The 16,008-nt window shown below is 39.5% G+C and overlaps 1 long non-coding RNA gene across 2 annotated transcripts; it reads right to left on the reverse strand.

Moving 5' to 3' along the window:
* LOC110394971 lies at positions 4,034-15,173 on the reverse strand. 2 transcript variants are annotated; one of them, XR_002436070.1, is made up of 6 exons: positions 12,587-15,173; positions 11,503-11,609; positions 9,754-9,828; positions 8,592-8,644; positions 5,272-5,472; positions 4,034-4,537 (listed from the first exon to the last, which is right to left on the reverse strand). It is a non-coding gene; the product is annotated as an uncharacterized LOC110394971 (long non-coding RNA). The 2 variants fall into 2 exon arrangements; XR_002436071.1 differs by lacking the exon at positions 8,592-8,644.

Consider the following 16,008-nt stretch of genomic DNA (forward strand, 5'->3'; position numbering starts at 1 on the left):
CCAGCTTCTCCAATATGCAAATTCAGGAAAAAAGATTTTTTTTTTTTCAAGTTTTAATTTCCTCCAGCAACATATAATAATTTACTGCCTTTTTTCTGGCTGTGCTGCCATTCAGCAAGATCTAGACGGGCTGGAGAGCTGAGTGGAGAGGAAACTTATGAGCTTCACAAGGATGAGTGTAGAGTGCTACGCCTGGGGAATAAAAACTGCATGCATCAGTACAGGTTAGGGGCTGACCTGCTGGGAAGAAGCTCTACTGAGAAGGACCTGGGTGTCCTGGTGGACAACAGTTGACCACAAGGCAACAGTGTGCCCTTGTGGCCAAGACCACCAGTGGTATCCTGGGGTGCATTAAAGAAAGAGTGTGGCCAGCAGGTCAAGAAGGTGATCCTCTCCCTCTACTCTGCCCTGGTGAAGTCACATCTGGAGTACCGGGTCCAGTTCTGGGCTCCTCAGTTCAAGATCAACAGTGAACTTATAGAGAGAGTCCAGCAGAGGGCCACAAAGATGGCTAGGGGCCTGGAGCATCTCCCTTACGAGAAAAGGCTGAGAGATCTCAGATTGCTCAGCCTGGAGAAGAGGCTGAGAGGGTATTTTATCAATGCTTATAAAGTGGCGGAGTCAAGTTGATGCCCAGTGACAACAGGCACAAACTGGAAACCAGAAAGTACCTTCTGAACATGAGAGAAGACTTCTTTACTTTGAGGGTTACAGAGCACTGGAACAGGATGCTCAGACAGGTTGTGGATTCTCCTTCTCTGGAATTATTCAAACTGGATGCTTTCCTGTGCAATTTACTGTAGGGAAACTGCCTTAGTAGGGGATTAGACTAGATGATCCTCAGAGGTCCCTTCCAACCCCTACAATTCTGTGGTTCTGCAGTTCTGTGATTTTCTCCTTCAGGTTACCACTCATTGCTGCAAATGCAGTTACAAGTCAATATCTTTTATCTTGTTTTTCTTGCCTACTGAACTGACAGAGCCTTTCAAGGTACACTCAGACAAGATCAGTCCATCAATCAAGAGCAAAAGTACAAGGAAAAAATGGCAAATTCATTTGGTAGCATTCTTAACAGATTATTTTCCTGAATTTGCAGTTTGTGTTTCCCATGCAGCGGCCCATGCAGCTATTCTACCTGTACTGCAGTTTCACAAAGATGTTGCAGATGGACCTAGTCCAGAAGTTTGTTCAGAGGGAAACTGTAAATTCCAGCCTCCTTGGAAAGCTAGCACTGCAGCATTAGTGCTCCAAAATATTGCAGCAGGTGGCTAAAAGCCTTGCACATTGTGGTCCCATGCAGCAGGGCAGCTGGGAGGGTACTGTCAGGGGACGCACTGGTTGCACTCTGTGGGATAAGCTATGGATGCTCACCAGCTGCTAGCGACATGGAAGCACTTGAACACGATCATTTAAGTCTTTCCATATCAACAGTTGAATTACAGTAAATTGCGATGAAATCAAACTTATTATGCATATATGAGCAAAACCAAAAAGAAATCCTCTATGGCAGTGATTAAATTTAAGAGGAGAAAAGTAGGAAAAGTGGTAGCCTGTAAAAGATGTGTAAGAATTGACAGCCCAAGAGGAATATACTTCCTAGCACCTTTAATTCTCAGAGTAAACACTTGAGAAAAAGCTGCCGTGCTTAAACAGAGAGTAAAGAAATTTATTGGAAAAGATCACATTCCTCAAGAAGTTGAAGGTTGAAAAGAGAACATAAAACATATGACTCAAAAGGACTATCAAACACTTACAGTTAATCCTTTTCCACAGCAAACAGGTCACCTGCCACTTAGCAGGACCAACAGATTGCTAAGGTAAAAAAGAGGCACACAGAGGTAAGATCATGGAAGCGAACTGAGTAAATAACTTGCATTCTCATTTGTAATAAAATCAAGGTGGTTCTTCTGTTGCCATCTTTCTTTGTATAGTACAAATTGAACAGTAACAGTTTTCCAAGACTACGAACAACTGAAACTACAATCTGTCAGCTTGGATGGAAGTATAAGAGCTTTCTAAAATCATGAGTAGCAAAGACAGGTGACTGAGGGAACAGGAGTTTTTGTATCACAGTAGACAGTAAACGAGGCATCATATAATTAGTCAAGACAAATAAAACCAGAAGCGTTGCCTCATACAGCAGTTAGGCAACTTTGAATTTCCTTGCCACAAAATGTTGAGGTTTACAGAATCTGATATGGATTAAAAATCTCTTGGACAAACTCATCCATCAGGACATATTAAATGCAAAGAGGCAGCCTCAGGATGTTGTATCACTGGAAGCTGGGAAGATAAGGTGGGTAGATATTACTGCATGCTTGCCATTTTATTATAATCTTCAGTAATCATCCACTTCTCACCATTTCTCTTCACTTTTGAAGCCATGATACTGGGCTAGATGGTCTGTTTTAGTCTAAGCTGGAATGGCTCTTCCTGCATCCTGTTTTTAAATAATTCCTGCAGTTTGTAGAGAATCTTCTGAGGGTCAACCTGAAGAACATGAGTCAGATAAAGGACATCAAACAGATCTAAGACGAAAAATATCAGGAGAAGATAACTAAGAGCAGACTCCGCAAGTAACATAAAGAGAAGATAAAGTAGGATTAAATTTTCATCTAGCCTTTAAATCTTCAAGAAAAAAGTGCCACCACAGATGAGATGATGGAAAATAACTCTTCAAGTCTGTAAAAGAAAAAGAATGCTCTTATCCTCTCAGTGGGTGAAGTTACAAGAAAATTGGAATTTGTCCTTACACAGAAAGAATCTTCATTGTCAAATCACGTACATATCAAGCTCTGCAAGTGGATGAATTCATAGTAAATGGTGAGTATATGAATGTGTAAAAATCATAGAACTCCCATCTTATTAAACAAACAAAAAACCACTAACTGAATTAATTCTATATTTACCTAAGTCCTATAAAAAGGTCAAGTCAGCCCTCTGTCATGAAAAATGACTGAACGTAAAACATTATTTGATACTTCTTATATAGGTGAAATCCTCACATTGTATAGATTGCTCAGACTTCACCAAGTTCCACAGAATTATGAGAAGTCACAGCAGCCGAGGATCTACCCAACATGTGTACCATGTTGGCTAACATAGCAAAATTGTAAATTCTGCCTTGAGGAAATCACCTTTTTCAATGAGCTCATGGATAGCAGTACACACTATTGGGCTTTCTTGGGCCTGGGGCAACCCAAAGCGTCTCTGAATCTGAGTCAGGCAAGGAGGAGTTGTCCCACTGCTGGCACTTGCAAGTGAACATTGTAAAGTCCAGTTGTCAACTCTTTCTTTAGTGAAATGCTGGAAGAGTTATTTACAGTTAAGCCTAGATATTTTCTAAATCAAGTGTCACCTCAAAATTCACACAGCCAACAACAAAGATATTACCTAGCTGCTGTCTGGTGACTTTTGTTTTCAAGGGCCCTCAGAGGTTCTTCCACCTGACAAACAGCTCCAGTGACAGGATGCTTTCAGGAGGTTCATCATTTGCTTCAATGTAACCAGATCTCAGGTCTATTGAAGTTGTAAGGCCTTTTAAGAGTTCCATGTTTATCCACAAATGAATTCTTTGACCAAATTCAGTAATACTCTTAACCTCAGCCCTCCTGTTTCTGTCTCATTCAACTTCTGCTGTCAGAAATTCTCACAGTGCTCTTTCCCAAGAAGGACAGAAACCTGTTCCCTTTTTCCCATATCCTCAACAAAATATTCCTAATCACACTTGCTTCTTCTATATATATTCCCAGTGGAAGCTTGAGATTTGATATCTCACAACTGTCCACTTTCAGACACTATAATTTCTAGGTCATATAACTACTCTAAAAAAATAAACTTATAACGAATAAGAAAAGATTGCTTTGAAATAAAATGCAATAACATACAAATTTTTGCATTTTCAACCAGTGAAGCAGAATTGTAGTCATTTAGCATATCTCATAACTTGAGGTAAACCAGTATTTTTTTCAGGACATAGAATGGGAGAGAACCTTTCTATTGTTCCCTAACGAACCATAGTCAACATGCTAGGTTTCTTTCTGTGTAATCTTGAAATAAAAACAACTACAAAATAACAAAAGGTACATTTTCATTATTATATCAGAGAGGTACACAAACATGCAAAAGTTTCCCATTTTTAAAAAGGATTAATCTGTAAACATTTATCTATAACATATATAAAATAAATAATCCTGCTTGAAGGAACAGAAAAAATTTTGTTTTCATTTAGACATTGAGTAGAATCATTAACAGTTGCTTAAACAATAGATCCAGATTATTCATTACCATTACGCTATACTCACTGAAATAGATATCTGATAATAATCATAGCAGAACTATAGCTGATAATGGATGATTAAAGGCTAGGGAACAGATGTAAAGGGAAAGGAGAACAATACCTCTTTTTTTTTTTTTTCCTGGGGTGCTGATGCAGTTCTCCTTTATTTCCTTCTACCAAGTTCTGTATACCATAAGGGACTGAATTAGGGCTGAATTTGGACTGTTTCCCACCTTGTGAAAAGATCCCTTTCCTGAACTGAGAGAAAAAAAAAGATATAAGAAATTAAAACCTTGACAAAGTTACAGAGCTGAAAATGATAATGTCAAAAGTGTCAATGGCAATATTTCATTTATGTTATTTAAGAACATTTGGATTGCACTAGAATTAGCGTATATTTTGCAACTAAAAACCATTTTTGAGAAAACAAAATCTTTGAAGTGTTAAAAACATGTTTTATCTAATTCAGTTTTTCAGTGTTTTGAAATCTTACTTGATCCTCTTCCTACAAAGTTTTGGCTTAGACAAATAGATGTGTTTTTGGATGAAAATCATTTTGTCTAAAAGTTCCAGTCTACTTTTGCTGTCCATGATAGACCTTACAATTATCACAGGAAACTTCTGGTATACGCAGTGTCTTAATCAGCTAGAACTTGAATAATACGCAGACACATATCTAACTCGTTCCCAGATGACTATGAAATCTGTGCCCCATATGGTTTTCAAAAAGGGAGTTCTCAAAAAATTTAATTAGACAGGAGAATGAAACACAGCTTGTTTGGTTTGGGTGTTTTTTTTTTTTTTTTTTTTGTATTTATTTAAAGTCATTGTCATTCCATTTTGTTTCCCAGTTTATATGTCTATTTAAACTCTATGTATTCATTAAATAAATTTGAGTTTTCTTTTGTTGGCATCTTGAGAGTTCAGATCACTTAGAAATCTACCTGAGAACTCAGGAGATGAGTAAAACCACAGTGGGCAAACACACGTACCTGACTACAGAGGTGTTAGCATGCAGTCATTTACAGCATAAACATATACTTTTTTTGCAGGCTCCTAGTTTTCTTTTCTTTTTTTTCTTTTGTCCCAGCAGAAGAGCAGAGCTTTACAAAGCAAATCAAAACTCCCTGAATTTTCACAGGTAAATTTTCACAGGCCTCTTATAAAAACTTCACAGACTCCCTGTGGGCTCCCTGTGGAAAGCAACAGCAAGCAACGGTGCACCAAAATTATTCCCACCATTGAAACTCTTTGTAGCGCACAAAGAAAAACACCTTTATACTACTTTCTCAAACCCAATTTCTATTTAAAAATACAAGCCTGTTTTTTCAGTGGTGTGCCCAAGGGAAAATGAGGGATCTTTGCATTATCACTAGCTGATTGATTATGAAGTCCGATAGTCCTGTGTTTTCTGATTCTAATTAAGAGGATATTATTCAAATAGATTACAAAAATTCCCTCCTGGTCAGTAAAGAATTTTGCTTGTGGTTCTAGACAGAAACATCAATGCATTTCTTGTGCATAACAAAGTGCTCATGGCCCCAGTAGAGACTTTGACTTTATACATAAACACTATTAACACTTCTTAGTTCCCTTTTAAGGTGGTAGAACATGAAGCTTCTCTGCCAGAGAAGCTTTATAGGTTTTATCAAACCCTACAGTGGCAGCTCAGGGGATTACCAGCCACAATTCTCTGCCTTCTGAAGGGGGAATGCCAGCCCTCAGCTGCTCACTTTTCTGTCCTAACTGCACTGCAGGTGCAAATACAGTTTGGTCTGCTTACAATACATGCACATAAAAAGCAAGAGAAAAAATCAGTGCATGGAAAAGACAGTCTCACTCTTATTGATATCTAAGGGCACAGACAGTTGCTGTCTAGCAAATCTATTTGCAATCATCTCTGTATTGGAAGCGTTCAGGTTAAGAATAACTGGAGCTTTCTTTTTGGCTCCCCCCCCCTTTTTTTTTTTTTTTTTTTTTTTTTTTTGAGAGGAGGGAGGGTGGAGAGCATCTGATCCAGGTTGTCATGCAGCCCCATAAACAATTTTACAAGGTCAACTGAAGGACAGTATAGACTGGGAATGAGCAGCTGGGGACTGTTCAGATAGCATTGTCAGTGAATGGCACTGCTTTCCTGCATTTGCACTGAATCTGAGTTTTAGCATTCAGATAATCATCTACGACATCTGAGATTCAGGAGCAGTACCCAGCAGATGGGCCAATACCTGCTTAAATCTAGTCTGAGTCACTGGAAAGGACATCTGTCTCTGCTCTCAGATCTGATGCTTCAGCGGCCCCACTGCAGCTGAGCAGTAAGAACTCCACTGTGCATTTATGAACTGATATTTTTAAGAAATTTCAACGGTGAGTAATATTTTGAATGAGTTTTAAAAAAATGACCAAAAAAATCCTGCTGTCAGATGTGCCAAATGTCAACTCCTCATTGCAACACATGGAGGTACTAGAGCTTCTCAACAGAACAGTTGCAGGCATATTTTTAAGATGCCTAAAACAGTGACATTTTCTCTTAGTCACTGTTCAGCAAAATCATTTTATCTGAAGCTTTTTTTTACTCCGGGGCATACTCTGCTTTGGGAAAGGAAAGCCTGAAAAATTTACAGGCACCTGAAAGCAGAATTTCTAAAGAAAAAAAATTTGGGCATCTGTGGCTATGTTATCCTTTAGTTTAAAAAGTACTCTGTCTCTCCTTTCCTCTTGTATCCAACCTCAGACAGTCATGTTTCTAACTAAACACTGAGGCTAGCATACAATATTATAAGCATACCGAAATGACTAATATGAAAGGACTGAGTAAAAGGCCTTTAAAAATAAACCAGAGATAAGTCATTACTTAAGAATAACTGTTTTGTTTGCTTGTCATTAGACATCTGTTCATAGACACTGCAAATGTTCCACTGTTTGTCTGGGGTTAATCGTAACAACTTTGCAGAGGTGCCTTCTTCTTCCTCATTGTTTTCACTTGGTTTCTAAGGCAAACAATACCTATTTTTTTTTCCAGCCCTTTTAATTATTTAAAGCTAAAATGCTAGAACTAAATAATTGCATAGGATGGAAATTTAAATCCAAGCCTCAAAATTTATGAAGAGTGTACAGTACCAGACCTTCTCTTGACCCCTCACCCTGGTAGCCACCAGGACCTCCCTGCAGTGACTGGGTAGAATTCAGGGCAGAACTTGTCCTGAAACATGTAAAGCTAGCCCTTCCCTTCCTCCCTTCTCCCAGTAATCTGCTCACATTTCCAGACCACAAGTAGTGCACTGAATCCGAATTGTTTACTTTGCTGGGAATGCCATCTGTGTGTTGGCAGCTGGGGTGGGAGGGAAGGCACACACAGAACAACAGCGATAAATACAGACAGTGGACTAAATTAGGAGAAGTTTTGCTGCTTTCCAGTGCCCTGCATCTTTGCATGCTTCCATTAAGTGGATACAGCTCTTCTTAAACAGATATCAAACATCTGGCTTATTCAGCAAGAAAGCAAATTCTGAACATTTGAACAGAGATATCAAATAAGCCAGTCTGGTCAAAATACTAAGACTACTGAAAAGGCTTATGTCATTTATGGCTAAATTCACTTTTTAACATCTTACAGTACACTGGAACCAGCAAAGGGAAATAAAGACAACAGTAAACATTGTCAAAAGGAGTATGTTGTAAGTCATTAAAAATGAAAAATCAGAGATCTGGCAGGGAAGTTTCTTGTAGACCAAAGATAAAGTCAATAACCATTTAATTGGCAACTGATTCTGAGTTCTACAGAGGAATTGCTGGCATAACATCTGAATGCCCCCTTTGAAAGGTCTTATATTTGAACATTTCACTGTGTTACAGAAAGGATAATCCAATAATTAAAAGCTCATCTTAACGTATTCAGTTCTGTAAATAAGATGATGGCAGGGGAAATTTTAAAGATTAAAATTTTGCTCTTATTTCTTCACTAACAGCTTGACAACAGCAACATGTCCACACAGAATCTTGGAATGGCTGAGATGGGAAAGGACCCTTGGAGATGGTCAAGTCATACTCCAAGTAGGGTCCATGAGGGTTGCTCAGCACCATGCCCAGCTGGGTTTTGAATACCTCCAAAGACATGGAAGCCACAGCCACTCTGTTTTCTCACTCTTGCAATTTGTCTAAAATACATGAAACTTAAGAGCAATCAATAATAATAAGCGAGTTCAGTCCTTCAGCAAGTCTACAGCTGCAGTACTGAAGAAACAAAATGACAAAGAAGTGGTTTAATGCCCCTTAGTTTATGGAAGTTGGATTTGCATCACTAACTTGATTTTACCTTATTTGGTGTAACGCAAAAATGCCAACTCTTCTGTGTAAGGTTTACCCATCCTGAAGAAAGTATGCAGAGGCAAGTTAACATTCAGCAGTTTAACAGAGAGGTACTCATGTTACCGGGGGGCTGGCTGGTAGACTCTCCCCCAAGTCCTCATTACTGGTGGTGGCCAGCTGGTAGAATGTCCACATTGGGATTACCTCCAACAAATACTGGTGGTGGCTGGCTGACAAGATGTCCACACAAACCATTAGTAGTATGGCCATACGTATAACAGCAGCAGACAATACAGCATTTATTCAATATAAGCGGAGTCATTGGCAGAAAGCAAGGATACTTAGTTACTACAGAGCAGTTTCTCTCAAGTGAGTTTCTTCTAGCTGCATCCAGAAGATAGAGGCAGTTTGCGTTCCTAAGCCAATATGAGACCTACCTCACGGCCTAGTTGCCTGTTCAGGCCATGATCTGTATTTTTCCACACACTTAGCTATTCTCATTTAGAACAGACAGGAAACAGAGGTTTCATACTTCAGTTTCCAACAGCAAGACATAAAGAACAAGAAAGGACACATCCTATTGGTAAATATTTTAACAGTCTGGCTGACGTTGGTCCACTAGCGAAGGCTGTGTAATCAAAAGTGTAACACTGCATTTACATCAGGTATAATAAACTTGTCAGTGTACCTGTTCCTCAGATTTCCTAAAATGTAGTTCTGTGCTGCATTAATATTTGACTGTAGTGTAAGGTAAGACTTCCTCTGTCATGACAATGCATAGGCTTGTAGACCTTATATTTTCATTTAAATGTTAAATCTTTCAAAACTGATACCCCAGATCCAGAGGTATCAGGAAAGTGAGGAAGAAGTTTCTTGGTTCAGAAATAGCTCCCAAATGCCCATAGAGTTAGTTGAAATAAGAGAGTGTCACGTTCACAAATGATCAAATCATAAATATTGGTTAGTTTAAAAACACTCTGTAGTGTTAGAGTAATTTGGTAGCATTTTTATTTGAAATACAGGCCACAGATAGATTTTCATGTGTTTTAGAGGCTGAGATTATCCCAAATATACAATATATAGGAGATACTTTAAAGCGATGCACCTAAACCCTGTGGGCCTAGTTTCTGGTCTTAATGGAGAACTTCTCTTTGTTCTCTGCAGCCTACCTTAGTAATTTCTTCCAATTTTATTAAATCTTCTTAGAATTATTTCTTGAGGAAGAACCTTGAACTGCAGATCACCTGAAATGAAAAGGAGCAAGATTCTTTACCAGTCACAGTGAGCGATTCACAAAACAGCACAGAACAGCATAAGAACATTATTCTGATACCTTAAAAATATTAAATTACATTGCTTTGCATATATTTTAACAGAAAATTTTGAAGTCTTGAGTTAGCATCTGGATTCCATTTGAATAAGTTTGCCTCAAAAAACTCACGTTCTTACCTTGATATTTAAGACCACCATCACCACCGAAATGTTAAAATGCATTCAGAAAAAATGAATGGCTTTTTGTCTGTTTAAAGTTACAAAAGAAAATAGGAAAGAAAAACAGGCACTTGCATAAACTCTACCATCACCTTCAAAACCATAATTCCAAATTTGCAGCACAAGATCTATATGACAAAGTAGGAACACTATGTTAAATCCTTGTTTTCTTGAACTCTTCTTTGACACAAAAGCTTTGTTCATCAGTAGTCACACACTTTCATATGTACTGGTGTTTGTAGACTTTTTTTAAAAACAAGTGCTATTCCCCAATTTTGTTCTTAAATATTTTCCCATTCCAAAATGGAGCAGTGAGTGAACTGGCTAGCTAGTTTAAGAAGTGGGCAGATTTGGTAACAGAACAAGTCACTGAAATAGCCACAGAGATTTTCGTGGTGGTCTTGACAGACTTTGGAAGTGACATCTCTCCTGGAAAACCCCTGTTGCATGGTCCATTTTCTGTCTCAGTCATCTAAAGTTACTTACTTCTAATTAAAATACTGTATCTGGTGGTTTACCAGGAGAATAAAACAGAAAATTCCAATTTTTGTTCTGAAGAACAGATGTACGTTTGACATTTTTGGAGCAACTTTATAGCACTGCTTCTTACGTAAGTTTTCCTCCTCCACACAATTTTCTCTCCTGGAGGAAAATGAAGCATTTGTTTTGTGTTCTAAAGAGAGATTCTTGAAAGAATAAACAACAAACAACAGCTGTTATTGCCATTTGAAAGATCTTGGTGACAATGTCATTTTTCCAGAAGAAAATCTGCAAGAGCTCAGGATTTTCTTAAGTAGCTTGGATTTCATGGGATGGAAGGTGATGGCAGGAAGTAACTGAGTACATCTACAGCTGAATGCCTCAGCCTTCCTGGCTCTGAACTATGTGTGCTAAGTGCTGCCCTCTGTGCATTTTCATACAAAGCAGTTTCTTGAATTAATGGAATACATCAGATTTGAACTTCCGCTCATCCTGTCACCACTGATGTGCACCGTAATTGCCAGGCACAGACAACACAGCCTACTTGTCTCTGTTTTCTTCCTTCATGAGTCAGAGAGAATACAATGAGTGAGCAGTAGTTAGAAGTGGTCGGATTAGTAAATGAATAAGCTATTTAGTGTAATGAATAAAGCATTATTCAAAGTCTGCTTTTTAAAATACCCTTTTCCTCAGCTCAGTGAGCCTTGAGAAAAAGGCATATCAGAAACTAATTTCATACTATATATTACTTCCACCTCTTCACAAGGGGTCACTGTTTACAGGAGAAGCAGATCAATACATTGAAAAAGAAAAGGTGACAGTATGACTGACTGTGAAAAAAGTAGTGAAACAGATTCTGTAGTTCACGTGTGTTGCTCTGTCGCGCTCACGGTGAGCATTCACACAAGCAGAGATGCCTTTATTTTGCCCACTGAAAGTCTCCTTACATTTTCTTTCCAGTAAGTGGAGAAAGTCCTCCAAGGCACATTCAGAGCAGGAGCCTGGGGGCAGTGCACAGATCTCTGCCTGCAGGAACCTTCCTCTTCACAGACTTCTGGAAAGCAAGCACATTGCTTGGCCAAGTTAGGTCTTTCATGCTGGGTGCTCCACACTAAAGACATTAGCTAGCATTGTGAAAAGTAAAATACCACCGTTGTCTGAGAAAAACAACGGAAGGATCCTGGAAATGCAAATTCTTGTTTTTACACATATTCATACATGTAAATAAAATCCTGACCCAGGAATTTTATTCAGGTAATGTTCTTTAACTTCAACAGCATTATATTATAAATGAACAGAGATATCAAGTCAGGTTTTGCATTTGAACAATAGCCTCCATTTGATTTCAGGTGGGACTGTTGTATTGTAAAAACTCATAACTCATGCCAATTTGTCCAGACCAGATTTCAAATCTTTTTTATATTCAGCTTCATTAATACAGAAAGTAACACTGCCAAACTTCATAACCATTCTCAAATTTTGATTAGAAAATTTTCATAAATACCATTTCACATGGGTGTTTTCAGCTGCCTGTGCTAGTTGCATCATCTCCTCTGTGCAATTAGTAACACAAATATTGAAAAACAAGTTTATGACCTGGAAGTGAGTTTTGATAAACCCTTCTGAAAAAGTACCTGAAACATAGTCCTGGAGAGTCTACAACTGATACAAATGATTCATGCATATACAACAGCCCATACAGCCTCCAAACAAGCTGATGACCTGCCAGGAGCAGCAGTAATTCAATATCTGCTTTAAAAAGAAAGAATGCAAAAGAGACCATAACTAGGGAATAAGATGCTGATGGGGAAAGTTATGGAACACTTTAATTATTTGGGAGATTTACAATGTCCTGACAGGAATACAGAAGACAGAAAGGATCACAGGAAAAAGAACAACAGCCACGGAAAACTGCACAATGACAGTGCACCACTTCCTCCTTATTTACATAACTAATACTTGATCTTCTGAGCCACAGGTCCACTTCACTCAATATACAAGATCTACACATCTTGTGGCAAGAGTACTCACAATGTTTCTTTTGGCCTCCTCTTCCACGCAGGCTGCCTGGTGACTGTCCCACCATCTCTGCTCACAGGAAACCGCTAATGCTGCGCTTGGGACAGCACTGGTTCTACTGTGTCTGAGGCTGTGGCTTCAAGTTGTAGTAAAGCTGATAAAATAACCAGCTGCCATGAAAGAAGTGTCCTTGCACTTCTCCTCTTGCATGTAATCTCCCTTGTGCTAGCTGTGGTCCGTGTCTGGCCTCATGGTGAACTGGTGCAGGGAGATGGGCAGCAACACACCTCAAAGAGGTAGTTCTCAGTGCAGTGTTGTCTTAGTCAAGCTTGTCATTAAACAGCAGCAAACACAAGCAACTACTGAGCATTTTTTTCCCCCCAGCATGTGGGTTAGAAAATATTAAGGTTATGTTACTGTTTTACAAACCAGAAGATCCAAAATACTCAGTATGGTGAGTGCCATACTGAAAACACCACATTCTCTTATTCCTCGGAACATATCATTGAGGGGCTCATATTGAAAAAAAAACTATACCAAACAACCCAAAACAGTAGGCTAGGAGATGGAAAACAAAACCAACTAAATATACATAAATCATGGACACCTTGTAACACAAAATTCCTACGCAGTGTCATCTGCTGATTATTACAGTTTCACTTACTTTGGAATTTGCTTTATTTCCATGCAACTTTTGTGTATCCAAATAATTACAGTTGTATTGCGATATTAGTTTGAATCTAGTCAGTGAAGTGAATAGAAGAGCCCATCTCTTTGTGTTATTCTGGCCAATATTACATTCTATTACATAAGAAATGGAAATTAAATCAATTTTAATGCATCATTCTAATAAGACTACAACTGTAGTTCTAGATTGCAGTTATGGAGATAATTACACTTTCATTTGGTACTGCTTAGGATTAAGAATACTAAGTTTACCTTGGATGAACATTTCATTATCTAGGATGAATCCAAGCTATTTTTCTTCTAAATCATATCTTGGCTTGTTTTATTTCCTAACTTTGTCTATTTAATAAAAGCATGAAGAATTTTACAGGTAGAGTATATCAAAACAGACTAGCTGGTTCAACTCCAAATTACTGTACAGTGATTTGAGAAAAACATTAATTTTGAAGGAGCTCTGGAGGCTGAGTATAAAGATTATTAAACATCAGTTTTATATATGCAGAAAAAATTGCTTTTGCATGAATTCACTTTTAAAATGTTAATATATGCATAAGAAAATTGTGTTTCTTAATCTCTGAAGAAACACTTATCACTAGGAACCACTTAATTCTTTTCCTGCGCTTGATTTATTAGCTTATGAAATTATGCTAATAGTTTGCATGCTAATGGTTTTGGGGCTCAAATGACCTGATTTTAATAATGAAGTAATTTATGCAGTAAATGCAATCAGCATCAATGAATCTCACTTAGAAGAATATATCAGTGATTACCTATGCTAAAACCAAATGCTTGTCGATATGGCACACAGTATATGTCATGACAGGGAAATGGGATGTGCTCAGTCCAGCAAACCCTTTACTATGGTTGGGTCCCACGTTTATGTGCTACACCAAGGCCTGCAACTGCACCTCTCTTAACAGTTTAAGAAACTCAGTGTCAGCCAGCTTCCTTGCATGAGCACCTTGGAAGGAAAAAGACAATGGCAGGAGATGGACAGAACCAGGAATGAAGTCTAACCTGGAGCCAGTAAATACTACTCTGAGTAGGAGACCTGAATGGCACAGACACCGCACACACCTGCGAAGAGAAGACTGTGGGAAGAAAGTTTGTGTTTGGGTAAGAAGATTTAATCCTTACAAGAAAAGTGGCACTTCTATTAAGGACATGAGCTGCACAACATCTTAAAGGTGCAACCCATTGCAACGTCTGGGAAGCCTGTGCATAACAGATCCTTCATAAAGATTCTTTCCTAAAACATCTGTATTTACAGACCTGCTCACTGCAAGACTGTATTTGAATCTGTCCCCCACATTATTTACTGTTCTGTTCCCCAAGATGAGAAGCAATTCAAGACTTCACTCTGGAAAGAATACAGCAGTGGATTCTTTGCAGCAATATAAGCTTGTGTTTTGATAACCTGCTGAACATCAATATTCACTTTGGAATAAAAAATAAAAAATACATTCCTAGCTGCCAAAGATAATCTAACTGTTCAAACACCCAGATGGAACCTGGGAGAGGTCAGACTGGATGATATCCAAGTTGTATACACTCAGTTGAAGAACTGGATCATCCCCTTGCCATAGAAACTCCAATGCCTGAAGGCCAGAAGTCCCCTCATCTTCCTAAGATCCATGCTGAGCAACTGTATTTTGGTTGTTCCAGCTACTTCCTCCACAGAACACGGAGATCTCCCTGCATGTTGAGATCAGGGCCTACACGAAGCTCAGTAAGGCGGTCTTGGTACAAAGGCACCGTAAAGGCCGCTCTGCTGCCTACACACAGCTCCAGAGGGTGGCAAGGCTAACCCTCTGCATCTGGGTATGGGCTGGGCACAGCAATGAGAAACCTGATGAAAGTGTCCCTGCAGAGGCAGACAGAGCTTATTCTGCAATCTGAAACGTCCCAAGCTCCAGAGGAGGTGTGCTGAGCTGCACTGGTATATTAGTAAGAACAAATGTGAACAAAGCCCCTGTGTTTGCTTTAGATGTGGATGCCATGCACTCTGTTGCCATAGAGCTGTGACAGCTTAATGAGCTGTCGCCCATCACAGAGCAGAACTACTGTGACTGTGTAGAGGCTCCTGCCCAGCCCCCTCACTCCAGAGACATGCCAGAGCCCCACAGATGAGTCCTGGCTGCACTGAACTATCTACTGCCTTCTGTCAACAAGCCCGGGCATTGTGGCCTGGCCGGGCAGGGTTTCTGAGGTCAGAATTCCCCTCCTTCATTTCTACATGCTGCACCTGGAGGATGCTCCTCTGGCAGGATGGACCTGGTGTCAGCAGGGGCAGGGAGGCAGAAGATAGAAGGACACACTTCAAAGCTCAGACATAGTTTTTTTTTTTTCTCCAAACTGTGACAGTTCAAAGGGGTGTCTACTGTTTACTTGGAAACATGACCAGAAATATTTAGCTCTGACAAACCAAGCTTGCAAACACCATGAGCCCAAACTACAGAGCCCTGAGTACTGGTGCATGCTTCCCATCAGACACAGACAGCAACACTGGACAGCCAGCATCAGCATTTCAAAAGCTAACAGGAACATTCCAGCATGCCCTCCGCTTGCAGGAATCACAGCCTCCCTGAGCCAGGACCTGAAGCCCTTATGGTCTCCTGGCTGTTAGAGCAAAGGGAGTGGTGCAGTCACTGCCCTCTGCTCCCTGGGAGAAAGGCTGGGGCTGCCCATGTGCTGTGGCACTCCCACCAGCATCCAGGAGGACCCAGCCAGCTCTGGCTCTCTTGTAT

This window comes from Numida meleagris, chromosome 2 (genome assembly GCF_002078875.1).
Source record: "Numida meleagris isolate 19003 breed g44 Domestic line chromosome 2, NumMel1.0, whole genome shotgun sequence".
Taxonomy (NCBI): Eukaryota; Metazoa; Chordata; class Aves; order Galliformes; family Numididae; genus Numida; species Numida meleagris.